This window comes from Eschrichtius robustus, chromosome 14 (genome assembly GCF_028021215.1).
Source record: "Eschrichtius robustus isolate mEscRob2 chromosome 14, mEscRob2.pri, whole genome shotgun sequence".
Classification (NCBI taxonomy): Eukaryota; Metazoa; Chordata; class Mammalia; order Artiodactyla; family Eschrichtiidae; genus Eschrichtius; species Eschrichtius robustus.
The window spans coordinates 74,627,451-74,641,508 of record NC_090837.1 but is presented as its reverse complement, the minus strand read 5'-3'; the positions used below and the strand labels follow the sequence as shown (position 1 = coordinate 74,641,508).

At 51.3% G+C, this 14,058-nt stretch overlaps 1 protein-coding gene across 6 annotated transcripts in view; it reads right to left on the bottom strand.

Annotated features, from left to right (window-relative positions):
* CTIF (cap binding complex dependent translation initiation factor) overlaps positions 1-14,058 on the bottom strand; it is a 300,225-nt gene that overhangs the window by 198,589 nt on the left and 87,578 nt on the right. The gene's annotated exons all lie outside the window — the stretch shown is intronic.

The window sequence follows — 14,058 nt, the reverse complement described above, 5'->3', positions numbered from 1 at the left end:
GCATCCCTCACGCAGTGGAAGCCTCTGCTCTCACCCCTCCACCTCCACAGGGCAGGTCTCATTACTCCTCATGCGCATCTACCTCCTGCCTCCACTCCCTCCCCCACACGCTGTGACTCTGATTCTCAGAGCTGAGGAACAGAAGTGCTACGATGAGCCCCTCACAGACGGAGGGGCTGCAGCCCACACTGTGCACAGCCCTGGGGAAAGAATAAGGTGCACAGCCTCCCTGGAGGAGGCGACAGCACTGGGCAAGAACCAGGACCCTCGGGCCGCTGAACAGGATGTGGCTGAGGGCTGTGGGCAAGCCTGCGGCCTCTCTTGCTGAATACAGTAGGAGGGTGAGCCCCACCAAGGCCAGTGTTGTAACGGGGAGGGGGAAAGTGTCTGGAGAAGTCCACAGTGAAAATCTTGGTCACGGAGATGACTTACTTATCGTTGCTCCATTTGACACGATGACTGCAGCACATAACAAGAATCTGGACATCTCCTTAGAGTTTGTGGCAATGGGATGTGACCGGCATATAATCACTGCATGTAACCTTTTACCAACAGGGGCTGGAGAAGGGGCCTAGCTCTTGGAAACAAAATCTGTGTCCTTCAAGTTTCAGCCCAGAGAGGGAAGAAGACCCTCACCTGCAGAGCCTTCCTTTTTGTCCCTTGTTGAAGCCGAGGTGGCGACCCAGGCGATGCCCAGAGGGGCCAGGACTCACCAGCAGAGTGACTGCTGCCACTGAACTGACAGCCAGGAACCTAACAGCTTCCCACGTTCAGCCCCAGCACCCGCCAGCCCTGGGCTGACAGCACCCAGGCGACCCTGGGGCCACCTGCCACGTTGATGCACGTCCAGCCAAAGCCCCTGAAGCCGTAAAGCGCCTTGATGTTCCTGCTTCTTGAGTTCCGGATGCCAACCCTCAAACCTTGCAACCCCTAACGCACACACAGGGCAGAGACGATGGTGGCGGGAGTTTGGCTGTTCTGCTCGCTGCTGCAGGGGCCTCAGCACCCTCCTTGGCACACTGGCAAAGCTTTGTGTTGGTGTGCTGCTCAGACACCGTCTGTGAAGGGGCTCTGAGGCCACACCAAGCTGCTGAAGGTACAAGATTATATTTCTCTTTGGGCCGCTGTGCTCCTCCTGGACTCAGAGAAAACAAATCTCCTTTCCACCCACTCCGAGTCTTTCTCTCTGATGGGATCCAGCTCGAGAGCCTTCCTGCCTGTGGCTCTACTGTTTCCTCATCAGCTGGTGCCCCCCAAGCCCACAGCACATCCAGCACATACCCCAGTGGTGGATTCCCTTCCTGATCTACTGTGTGCTCCAAGTGGTGTTCTAGAAACACTAATCCGCTGGCTCACAAATGTCAGTGTGCATCAGAATCATCCAGGGAAGGGACTGAAAATGGTTTAAGTTTAGGGCAGCTGGAGTGGTGCATGGAACACACTTTTGGAAACAGTGGATATTAAAAAGTTTTGTGGGGGACAAAAAGTTTAAAAAGGCTCCTCGGTCAAATATTTGGGACACACAGAGTTAAAAGAGTGTTAAATAAATACTTTATTGCAGAACTTCTCAGTGCCTTTATTGGTCTTAGATGGATGCTGACTCTTCAAGTAGATGGCAGCACACTATGCAGCTTTTCCCAAGCTCCTCTGGCCAGAAACCCACCCCACTCTTCCTTTTCACTCCACAGAGCATCCTGCAGGACTATGGTTCCCCCACTGGGAAATAGACATCTTAAACTATCTGTTAACTCTCTTCCCCAATTAGTCTGCCATCCCCTCAATTGCAGTAGCCCTGGCTTCACTTTTCTGTTGTGTCCCCCTGCCTCCTCACCCCCACCACCTTCCTAGTCTTGGAATGCAGCATCATTCATTCTTTTTTTTTTTTTGCAAGGACTCAGTGGCCAGGCACCGAGAGCTCTCCACAAAGCCTCGCTGGCTTCTTCGAGAACATTCTCCAGGTTGCAATTCCACAGTTGGCCCTCGTGACCACAGCTTTCCTCTGAGTCCCACCCCTTCCCTGGCCCTGAGGTCACCCAGCCCCTGCCAACACCCCGCCAGGTTGTTGCAATGCCAAGGTTCTGAGGAGTCTTATCAAAAAAAAATCACCCTTTTCAGTGGATCGCTTTTTAGCACTCAAATGCTGCTGAATCCTTCACAACAGCTTCTTTTACTGACAATTAGGGGGCCCCTTGCCAGGGTGAATCGTGCTGCTCTCAGAACAGATCACAAAGGGATAATGAGCACTTTAAACCATGTGGAAAAAGAAATGGAAACGACCTGCCCACAGGCAGGGAGACTGAAGCTGCCTCTGAAAGGGCCACGCGGGGTGCACAGCTACCCCAGATCAGGGAGGACAGATTCCAGAGAATGATAACAGCAAACAATGACGCAGCACTCATTGTACACCAGGCACCATCTGAGCACTTTACATCTGTTACAATCCTAGGAAGCAGTTGTTGCTATCACCATCCCCATTTCACTGATGAGGAAACTGAGGCTCAGAGAACTTGCCCACATTCACAGAGCTAGTTCCCAGGAATGCATATGAGTGTGGACCAGAGTCTGTGCTCTTAACCACTGCACTCTGCATATATATTACTCAAATAACTTCTGACCCCACTGTCGAGTTTCCCATAATGCAGGGACATACCCACATCCCTACGAACATTTGGGTTTTCCGAGTTCATCTCTTGGAAAGGCAGTGCTGGTTCTGGGAGTAAATGTGAGGAAAAGAAGGAATGTAGGGGTGCAAGATGGAATGTGTAGGGTCAGGGGGCTCCGTGCATGAATGAATGAAACAAGATGGGAGTGAGTCACTGTACAGTAGAAAAACATGCCAAGTCAGGTGCAATGGGAAAAAATGACCCTCTTCTATACTGGTGTTTTCTCTTTATTAATATACAACTGCAGAGTCATTTCTGCTTGTGTACGTGTGTGTGCACAGGTATGTGTGTGTTGACAATCCCAGGCTGCAAAGGTTTAGAAATAAGGCAGAGTCTGGCTAAACAAGGCAGAGGGCAGCAGGAGGACTCCCCCCATTAATGGGAGGGTCACAGGCAAAGTTCCAACTAGAGGATGTCCGGGCATGTCAGTCTGAGTTTCCCCAGCACGGTTGCTGCTGTGTCAGCCACACCAGAGCTGGCCAGCCCGAGACTGCGGCTGCAGCACCAGGGCCTGAAACTCCCGGACTGCAGAACCAGGGGCCAGCTGCTGGTCGTCAGCTCTACAGGGCCCAGCCTGGGCACCAGAGAGATGAGGGCACTACAGCCCCTGCCCCTCGGAAGGCTCATAATCCCAGTCCATTTCCCCTTCTTGGTGCAAAATGTTCTTCCATAGATTCTGTCCATGATGAGGGCCAAGAGCAAGCAAACCCCACAGACTCAGGGCTCCCAGGGGAGTCGATAGGGAGGGCTGTCCCTTTAAACAATGCACAAGACCTCTCTCCTTCCTCTCCAAGGATGCCCTCCCAAGTCCCCTGCCCCCAGCCCCAGTATATCACCCACATTAGTGGATTAACACAGTGCTAGGCACTGTGTGGCCACAAGAGGTCCCTGCCCCACAGGTCTTACCACCTAGCTGGAGAGTCACAGAAAAGGAAACAACAACTGAAGACAACACGTAGTGAAGCACCATGTGATATGATGCATGCCACCCATGCTGCGGGCTCCCGGGGAGACTGTGGCTCTGGACTCCAGGAAAAACTTCGTGCAAGTAACAACACGGATGGACTGAGAGTGGGGAAAGCAGGACCCTAGGCCTGTAAGCCGCTTCCTGGGGCCCCGTGAGGGTTGCTCCAGCTCCTCACACCTGAGCTCCCTCTTCAGTACCATACTGGACTAGAACGGTGATTGCCGAGTTGGGGTGGAGGCGGGAAGTGGAGGCATGAGACACTGGGAGAGTGTGGTGCATTACACAGGATGTTTGGAGACCAAAGAACTCCAAAGGCATCTCCTGGGCCACAACAGGGGCTTCCTGTAGGCCAGGTCCAAAACTCCTCTCAGATCCAAACAACCAGACTTTGAGGGTGACTTGGGTTTGCTTGAACAGAGAGGAAGTGAGGAGCCAAGCACAGATCAAGGGTGCGGCAGGGCAGGGCCCAAGGAGAAACAGTCCTGTCCTGGGTGTGTGTGCGTGTGTGTGTGTGTGTGTGTGTGGGTGCTGTGTGTGTGTGTGTTGTGTGTGTGTGGGGGGGTGTGTGTGTGGGGGTGTGTGTGTGGGGGTGTTGTGTGTGTGTTGTGTGTGTGGGCATGTGGGTGTGTGTGGTGTGTGTGGGGGGGTGTGGGGGGGAAGGGGTGTGTGTGTGTGGATGTGTGTGTGTGTGTGTGTGGTGTGTGTGTGTGTGGTGTGTGTGGTGTGTGTGTGTGTGTGTGTGTGTGTGTGTTCAGCATGTTCAGCACCAAGGACAGCACCCCCACGTGCTGGTAGGAAAGATGGTGATGGACCCCCAATATTTTAATCTTCCTACAATAGAAAGGCCTGAGGCAGGAGAACAACAGAGCAGAGACCAGAAGACAGAGCCTCCTGAGTAGTACCAGAGCTGAGTTCAGGAGCAGAAAAGGCCATTCCTTTCACTCTGGAACTTTCCTGTCTGGCCAATCTGTCCCTTCTCTCTCTACCCTCACTGTCTTTGAATTAAGACCCAAAGCCCCGGGAGAAGTGGGAGATAATGACTCCCTGTGGCCAAGTATATTTCTCCAGTCTCTCGGCTAATTAATCATGCCTTAGGATTTAAATGGCAATATTATTAGTACCTACCCTAGACTGGGCCACAGCAGAGCCCACTTCTGGTTGGCTGCCTGTCCAGCATCTGCTGAAGTAATGGGGGCCCACTCAGCTGTCCCTAGCCCCATACCTTGCCCATGCCTCTGGGCAGAGAAAGGATCTCATCCTCCAAGGCTCCTCACTAGGAGGCCTTCTTGGTACTCCCCAGTTGCTGGAGATATCTCCCTTCCTGCCAGCGCCAGACTCAGAACCACAGAAGGCCAGGTGGGGAAGGGGCTGAGAGATCATCTGGCCCAGGGCTGACCTAGGAGTTCTGCAGAGATGCTCCCAGAGTGATGAGGTGGATAGAGTGGGAGAGAAAGCAGGTGGGTTCCTTCCCCTGCCTCACCAAACGGTTCTGCCCTTTTGGTTTTCTACATGAGATTTCCTTGAAAGACTGTGATGAAACAAAAGGTTCTGTACTTTAAAAAATTTAACTTTTATTTTAGATAACTGTAGATTCACATCTAGTTGTAAAAAATAATAGAGATCCCGTGTATCCTTTACCCAGTTTCCCCCCCAAGGAAAAACTTGTAAAAGCATATAGTTCAGATCACATCCAGGGTACTGACAGCAATACCCTCTAGATGCTGAACATTTCCATCAGCACAAGGATCCTTCCTGCTGCGCTTTTGTACCCACCCACTTCATCGTGCCCCCCTCCCCTAATCCTGAGGAACTGCTAACCTGCTCTCCATTTCTATAATCCTGTCATTTCAAGAATGGCATATAAGTGGAATCATAGAGTATGCAACTTTGGGGGATTAGCCTTTTTTCACTCCACATAATTCACTGGAGATTCATTCAGGTTACTGCATGTGTCAAGAGTTGATTCCTTTTTATTGCTGAGTGCCATAACTTAACCATTCACCTGTTGAAGGACATCTGGATTATTTCCAGCTTTTGGCTATGATGAATAAAGCTGCTATAGACATTCAAGTACAGGTTTTTGTGTGAACATAAGTTTTCACTTCCCTGGGATAAACACCCAGGATTGCAATTGCTGGATCATATGGTACTTGTAGGTTTAGTTTTATAAGAAACTGCCGAACTGTTTTCCAGAATGGCTGTACCACTTAACATCCCCACCAGCTATGTGTGAGTCATCCAATTTCTCTGTATCTTCACCAACATTCGGTGTTGTCACTATTTTTTTTTTTTTAATTTTAGCCATACTGACAGGTGTATAGAGACACCTTGCTGAGGCTTTAGTCTCCATTTCCCTAACAGCTAACAATGAACATCTTCTTGTGCGCTTAGTTGCCATCTGTATATCCTCTTTAGTGAAAAATGCCTCTTCATGTATTTTGTCCATTTTCTAATTGAATTGTTTTCAATGCTGGGTTTTGAGAGTTATTTACATATTCTAGATGCTTGTCCTTTGTCAGATATATGTTTTGCAAAATCTTCTCCCTCTTTGTAACTTGTCTCTTCATGCTCTAAACAGGGTTTTTCCCAGAGCAAGAGTTTTTCATTTTGATGAAGTCCAATTTCACATCTCAGTGTTGACATTTATTGTCTTCATTCATTCACTTTGAAATCTTCCCAATTCTTGTTATGACAAATGGTTTTTGATTGTAATCAGGACACTTTCATGTTATGTAATGATACTCTGAATCTCATTTAAATCTTCTGTTTTAACTGGCTTTTTGTGGTACCACTCTGTCAGGGGAAAGGGGGGTGGGCACAACCTCAGTACTGTCAGTGGAGCACTTGTTATGGCTCAGTGGAGGTAGGAGTTCCAGGACTCCACATGGTCCCCACTGACCCTGCTATGTGGCCTCACGACCACCGGGCAACAGCGGAAGTCCCAACTCTCTAGTAGAACCTCCTCTGACACATGCCAGCAGGGAGGGGAGGGGCACCTCTATCCTGCTGAGTTGGGGTGGGAGTCCAGATTCCCTGCATGGCCTCCAACAGTACCATGGGGGCAGGGAGCTTCTTACCAGCCAGCAGGGATGAAAGTCACAACTTCCTACTTGACCTTCTCTGATACCACACTGCTGAAGGAGTTAGGGGGCTGCACTACAGCCTGGAGGGGGTGGAAGTCCAGGCTCCCACTGGTTCTTTGCTGGTGAGGGTGGGGATAGGGCTACAGTTTTTTTCTGTGCTGTTTGGCTGGAGTAGAGCAGCTATTGTCAAAAAGTTTTCTATCTTGCTAGACCTAAGCTTCTATTCTTTTCCTGGACCTAAGCTTAGAGAGAATAGGCTTTTATTGGAACTTAAAAAAAAAAAATCTGTGTCCACTGGCCTTTCCTGGTTACCCACATCTTCAGCTTCAAGTCTGGGATATAGGAGGCAAAAAGAAAACCCAGGGAGGTCACTCCTGTGTCAATACTCAGGTCCCAAGGTCCCTAGCTGGTCTGCCTTCTCTCTATGTTTCAGAATCTTCTTATATTTGTTTTATATAAAATGTTCAGGGTTTTAGTTGTACTTAGCAGGAGGAATATAGAAAAGAACATCTATTCCATCTTCCCAGAAATAGAAATCTGTAGTTTTAACAAAACATTTTGATGACCTTAAGTCTAGTTCACTTCCTCATTTTTCAGAGGAGAAACTGAGGCTGCAGCTAGATGACGTACGTATCTCACCAGTGATGGAATAGCGAGTCAGAGGTACAGAAGCCAGGACTCACGTCTCCTCACTCCAGTCCTCCAGTCGGATGCCGTTACCATGACAGCATGGCTCCTCCCCCTTCGTGCCGGGTATCTGACCTCCTCTACAGACGCCAGCTGCAGCCAGCTCCCCTCCTCCTGGCATTCACACGTGGCTCTAGAATGTTGCTTGTCCACTCGAGAAAGTCTTCTTTCTCTAAGCAGACTCTGGGTACTCTGAGGGCAGAGACCAGGCCACATGGCTCTCAGGGCAGAGACCAGGCCACATGGCTCATACTGTTTACAGAGTGGGCTCAATGAATAGTTGCCGACTGCTCTCCCTATAAAAGTCAATCATCAATATTGTTTGGTAAGTGTTGTATCCTGGTTCCTCCAGGTGAGCTGGAGCCAGAAGTCACTTCGAGGATGGGGACAGATGGTATCTTCTGGAAAAGAGAGGCTCACACCCTGGGAGCAGCAGAAGTACACAGATCATGCCGTGTTCGGTTTTGGGAGGCTTATGAAGAGGAAATATAGTCTATGCTTATGGTGCTCCCAGAAAAGTAACCCAGGATGGGACAGAATGTGGGAAGCTGTGTGTCATGTCCCAGACTTCTCAGCACTGTGGTTTAAGTGCCCATCTCTCCCCCCGCCCACTCTACCCTCCACATACACAGAGACTGCACCCATTGCCTTCACCATCCCGATTCCTGGTTCCTAGCACGGTGGCTGGCACACGGGCCCTCAATGATGACGTGCTGGTTGGATCAATGGATGAAAGAACAAATAAATAATCAAAGGAATAAACGAACCACGACAAAAGGAAGTAGCTGCAGGAATGAGGATGCTTAGCTTAGAAAGCAGACTTGCCATGGCAGACGGTGGGGGAGAGGCTAAATAGCCATGGACAAAAGGAATCAAACTAAAGCCATCAGCTGGAGTCATGAAGAGGTGGTCTGGGCTGAATCAAAGACCGACATTGTTATCAGTGGAGCTGCCTCACATGCTCTGAGATGCCTCGTGAAGCAGTGAGTTCTCCTTTTCTGGAAACGTCCAGCAGCTCAGTGGCCTCATGAAGCAGGGGGATCCTGCATTGCAGGGAGTTGGATCAGGTGACCTCTGAGCTTCTTCTCATCCTGAGAGCCCACATCTTCAGGGTTCACTGGAGAGCTGCCTAGCTCTGGATTTAATGTGGTAAAGGAGATAAGCGGGGGAGGAAGTCAGCCACAGCCCCTGTTGAGTTTCCACTAGAAGTGGAGCATGTGACAGTCATTCTAGCCAGTCACCAACCAGTTCTGGTTTCCCTGGTCCAGGCGTATGGTAGGATTATCCTATTTAGTGTGCTTATGGTTGGGTGGGGTCACGTGACTAGTTCTGGGCAACAAGCTAAGAGTGGAAGTGACATGTGTTACATTTAGGTTGGAGCATTGAATTGCCTCCGGTCCTCTTTTCCCTCTGCCATGACAACTGGTGAAAATGGCAACTGCTCCACCAAGCTGGGTCCTAAATGGGTGGCTTAAAGTTACTAAGATTCAGAGCTGTTTGTTACTGCAGCATTTCCTAGGCTATCCTGACTGATACAGGGGGACAGAATTTACCTGTAAGGAACGACAGAGAAAATACAAGACATGCAAGGTACACAAATGCGTGGGGTTGGACAGCAGCTCCAGCAACTCAGCGGGGTGTACAGACACCCCCTCCCCCACCACTCTGGTAAAACCCAGCACTAACCAACGACTCCAGCTCTGCCCGCTCCTCCTCCCTAACATCCCAACATCATGGCCAACTTCAAGTCTCTGCTAACACCGTTTCTTCTCTCTTCACCTTTTTCTCTCTTCCCTTCCATCTGGTCAGACATCCTACCCATTCCTGAAGACACAGATTGAGTCTCATGTCCTGCAAGCCTTCTCCTTACCCGCAGAGAGCAACAGGGCCATTCCTTGGAACGACTGCAGTGTCTGTGGTCAGGGCATCTCTTTGGGGGTCTTATCGTGTGTGCCTTTAGTCTGTTTCATGTTCACTAGCCTCTGCTCTACAAACAGGTAGTGAGCCCAAAGGCTCCAGCTCATATGCGAGCCAAGCTCACAGCAGGTGGTCAATAAATGCTGAGTGAACAGAGAGCAGTGTCATGAACATACACATGATATTTCTTAATTATTCAGAGAAGCTGATTAAAAATCTGGGCACTTTGACTCAGATATCATTTGTACTGAGTTTTTAGATTGGCTCTGAACCAGATACAATAATTCCTCAAGGGCAGCAAGATGACTGGCAGAAAACTCCTTCTACCCTTTTCTGTGGGCCAGAGGTAAGCAGTGCATTTGAGGCTCACCTCTGCCTACCATCTGTCATCTCTTGGGTCAGAGTCAATGTTGACACGTAGGATATACCTAACCTGCAGGTTGGCACAGGCATCAGGGTATGTGGGGGGAACAGTAGAGAAATCAGGAAAATCCAGACCTGCTGATTTTAGCAGCTGTTTGGACCCACTTCATGGAGACACAGAATATAAACAGTGAAAGATGTTTCCAGAGAGGCTCAGAGAAGTCTGTGTAGTCCAATGCCTCATTTTGTGGAAGAGGCATTGGAGTGCACCCCACACCTGGGTCAACATCTGGTTCTTCTGAACCCTGGAACAAGGCTCTTTTCACTCTCTCCTGATGCTTCGATTTGCTACCGGGCATCACGGGTGGAAGAAGGGAGTGCCCTTCTCTCCTCACTCCAGGGAGTGTGGGATCACAGCCTGTCAGCCAGGACTCAGGACACCATTTCTGACACATCCCCACCTTTCCCAGGGCTTTGCATGAACCTGTCTGGTAAGATGTGGGCTCATCAGGTTCCCAGCAAAGATCCCATCACTTGCTCAATAGCCAACACTGTGGGCCAACAAGTCCTTCGGTCAGGAAGTCCTTCTCAAGGTCTAATCAGAGGCACTGCTGCTGTCAGGCACATCAATTTCCTTTCCTTGGCATTTCTGTGCTGATGGAGAAGACCTGTTTGCACCTGACTCCACATAACCTTTCACATGCCTTCAGCTTCCTTCCCTGAATGCTAAGTCCTGGGCCGGCACCTGGAGATGTCGTCTAAATGCAGTGGGCTGCACTCTCTCATTTCAGGTGCCTTCCTCTAAATCATCTCCGGGCACCTCCCCTGTTACAATAAGACGGTGGAAACTGCATTCCGACCTCCTGAGTAAATGACTAGGTGGTGGACGAGCTCTCTTGGAAAGATGCTGCCAGGATGCCAAACAGTCCCCAGTATAGCCGAGTCCCGACTACAGGCAGTTAACGGGCCTCTTCAGGACTATGTGGAGCCCATTTTTTGTTCTGGACTCTCTGAGCCGCCTCCTCCCATCTCATGGGACTCTACCTACCCTGGCTTACCTCTACGTTGTGCCTCTGAAAGGTTTCAGAGAAGGCAAGGGTTGTTTTGGTTTTATACATTAATTAAAACAACAAAAATAATCCCAGTGCATGACTAATCCCCAGATGGTGCCTGCACCCAGCTCCTCATGCAGTGCATGGTCTGTGACTCACCACACAGCCTCCTGGGCAGAACGCAGCACCTCAGCACCCTCCTGCGGGCCCCACTGTCCTGGGCACACGTGCCCAAGGTGGGGCAGTCAGGGAAAGTGCTAGAGCAGCCACCCCAGTCTCAATCTAGCCTCAGTTTCCTCCTGAAATTCTTCCCAGGGGTGAATGTGGGATAGTAGAGCTGCCCCATCATCCCAATGACTTCCAAAAGCTCAGCAAAGTTGGTGTGGCCAGAGGAACAGGACCCACTAGGGAATGACTGCATAGACTGGGTCTGAGCCATCTCAGGTATCATTATTGAGCACCTACTGTGTGCAAGGCCCTAGGCTGGGGGGGGGGGCAGTCAGGGCTGTAAAGGGAGCCCTGGCGGCGCCCAGCTCAAGGCCCACCAGCAGGCTGAGGGGGCAGGCAGATGTACATACGGAATGTCCTGAACACACCACGGATTAGTGTGCGGGTGAGGGTGTCTGCCTCGTTGAGAGGGTGCAGTGAGGAGGCCAGTGGGTGCTCATATGAGCTGGTCCAGCGCTCCTACATCTGGTGGACCAGGCTGAAGGGGTCCTTGAAGGCTGTATGGGCAGCGGCATCCCATCAGAGCTGCCCAGAGCTAAGGCACTCTTCAGCTGGCAGCTCCCGGTTTCCCCTCCATCAGGGGGCCGCTCCAGGGCAGGGTGGGCAGGAGCAGCTGTCTCCGTAAGTTGTGGGGCTTTCCTTACGTCACTCAAGGGATGCTGACCAGCTTTGATCCCCCCACCGGAGGGCATCAGAAGATGGCTGCTTCACGGACTTCCCTGGCGGCCCAGTGGTTAAGACTCTGCGCTTCCACTGCAGGGGGCGAGGGTTCCATCCCTAGTCGGGGAGCTAAGATCCCACATACCATGCGGACAAAAAATTTAAAAAATTTTTAACTTTTAAAAAAAGATGGCTGCTTCTTGAGGGGACACCAGTGGCTCCTGGAGACGAAGCCCAGGGTGGGTGCGCCCACTGGCAGGAATGTGGACGTGGACGTGAGCCAGCATGGGCCATGGGACAAGGGCAACACCCCAGAGAGGGCAGAGCATGAGAAAGAAGGAGGCTGTCCCAGCACTGCAGAGCTGCCATGCCAGCCCTGAACACCCTCCCAGGAGGGTGGCGAGAGAGAAGGAGACTTCCATCTTGCTTACACCACTCTATTGTTCGTACCCTAATTAACTGAGTTACTAATGTCTACAATCAGGCCTTCCATCACCGAACCAAGGTGATGACCTCAGGAGACCTCATTTCAATCCTGCCTCTCCGTGCAGTGCGGGTACAGCGTGTGGGGCCTTCCGGGAAGGCCAGCCCGATGCCACCTCCTCTGCTCGGCCTGCCCGAGTGCCTTACCTCTGGGCCACCTGAGGTCTGACCACGCCGTGCACACTGTGTCTCCTGCCCTGCACTGGGCATTCTTTTACACATTATCTTGTCCTTCAGGGGCCATGCTCCAGGCCACTACAAACACTCCCCGGCAGAGGAATCTATGAAAAATCCCTCCGCAAACACCCTGAACTCTTGGGCCCGCTGAGCTTTCCTCGGCTCTAAGCAGCTTCTCACGGCACAGGGTGCGACCTCACCAGGACTCAGGCGGAGCAGCCTTCCCCCTTCCCCCGGCTGGCTCGCCGCATGGGGACACCGCGGGCTCTGAATCCAGAACGCACAAGGCACGTGGCACGTGGGGCTGAGGCCGTGGCTGTCCCCCGGTGCCCCGGCTACTCTTCCGCTTCTTGGAAGCAGATGTCTCCCCCTTCCTCCCTTTGAGATGATCAGACAGACTACACGGGGGCAGTGGGAGTGCCAATGGCCCCATGGCCTGTAGGAAACCCCTACTATGAAGCCCTCGTGCTCCGGGCACATCGGGGAAGTAAAGCGGGTTTACATCCTGAGAGCCCGCCTCCCCCTTCCTGGGGCTCTTCTCCTATAATGGACTTATGCTCAGTTCCACCTGCCAAGAAAGGACCTAACATGAGCCTTTTACAATTTCTTCTTTAAGTTCAGTTGCATTTCATTTTGCATTTCATTCAGCCCCTGCTTACCCCAAGCCGACTGTTCAGCTGCTTCTAAGATGGGATTCAGGGTCAGCTGGTCTTCATGGTGCCAGGGTATCCCTTCCCACAAGCCCCCAGCCCTGGCCAACTCCCCACCCACCCTCCTCCAGGGGGTGAAACCAGCTGTGAAAGGACAGCTCAGAGTGAAGCAGGCAGATGAGAAGCAAGTGGGAGGATACGCCATTCTCATCCCCCTGGAAACCTGTCCAGAGTGATGGGAAAATGGGACCAGAGAGAAAGGGTGGGGAGAGGGGACCCAGAAAAGAAGATAAAGGAGTGAGAACAAAAAGGAAGACTCTGGACGATTCCAGAACCAGACACCTACTGACTAAATAACAGAGAGCTGGTTTTTCAATCTCTCATTTACCAGCCTCTTATGTCCCCATCCAAGACTTTCAACCCTTCCCTGAAGCTCTCTCTCTGATTCTTGAGTCCCCAGATCCAAGTCCACCTTTGCCGCTGAAGTGTTAAGAGAATCTTCATGTAGGAAACCCCAGATAATTGGCAGACATTAGTGACAGTGCCCCTGATGTGTCAGGTCTTCAGCCAAGAGCTGGAGGGGTTTAGGGAGTATAAACGGAGTCCATGACCAAGCACCAGCAGCCTAGTGGTGAGGACAAAAGACCTCCGTAGAAGGCTACCTACTACAGGAAGACAAGGTAAAGGGCCGATGAGGGGACAGGACAGGCAAAGACCTGGGTTCAAGTCCCAGCTTGGTCAGGTCATGGCACCTCCATGGACCCCAACTTCCCTGTCTGTAAATGGCATGGAGAAGCTAGAAGGACCCTCAGAAGCCACCGAGTCTCCTGGTTTTTGTATGAGGAAGCTGAGGACACAGAGAACTGCCGCCAAGTTTGTGGCAGAGCACCCCACCCTGGCTTTATCACGGCCTCCTACTTAAGAATCAACGAAACACACACACAAGCATCTCGTCATGTGACAGAACTATCCAGGGCAGCTGCCCCGACACACACACCCCATGGTATAGCAAAACCCTACAGCCTAAGAAAGATCTGGAACTGAGGCCACTGCCCACCTTCCCTCACGACAGAATAGAGAAGAGTTGGTTTAATCAGCACCATGGACCGAAGCCAGACACAAGCAAGT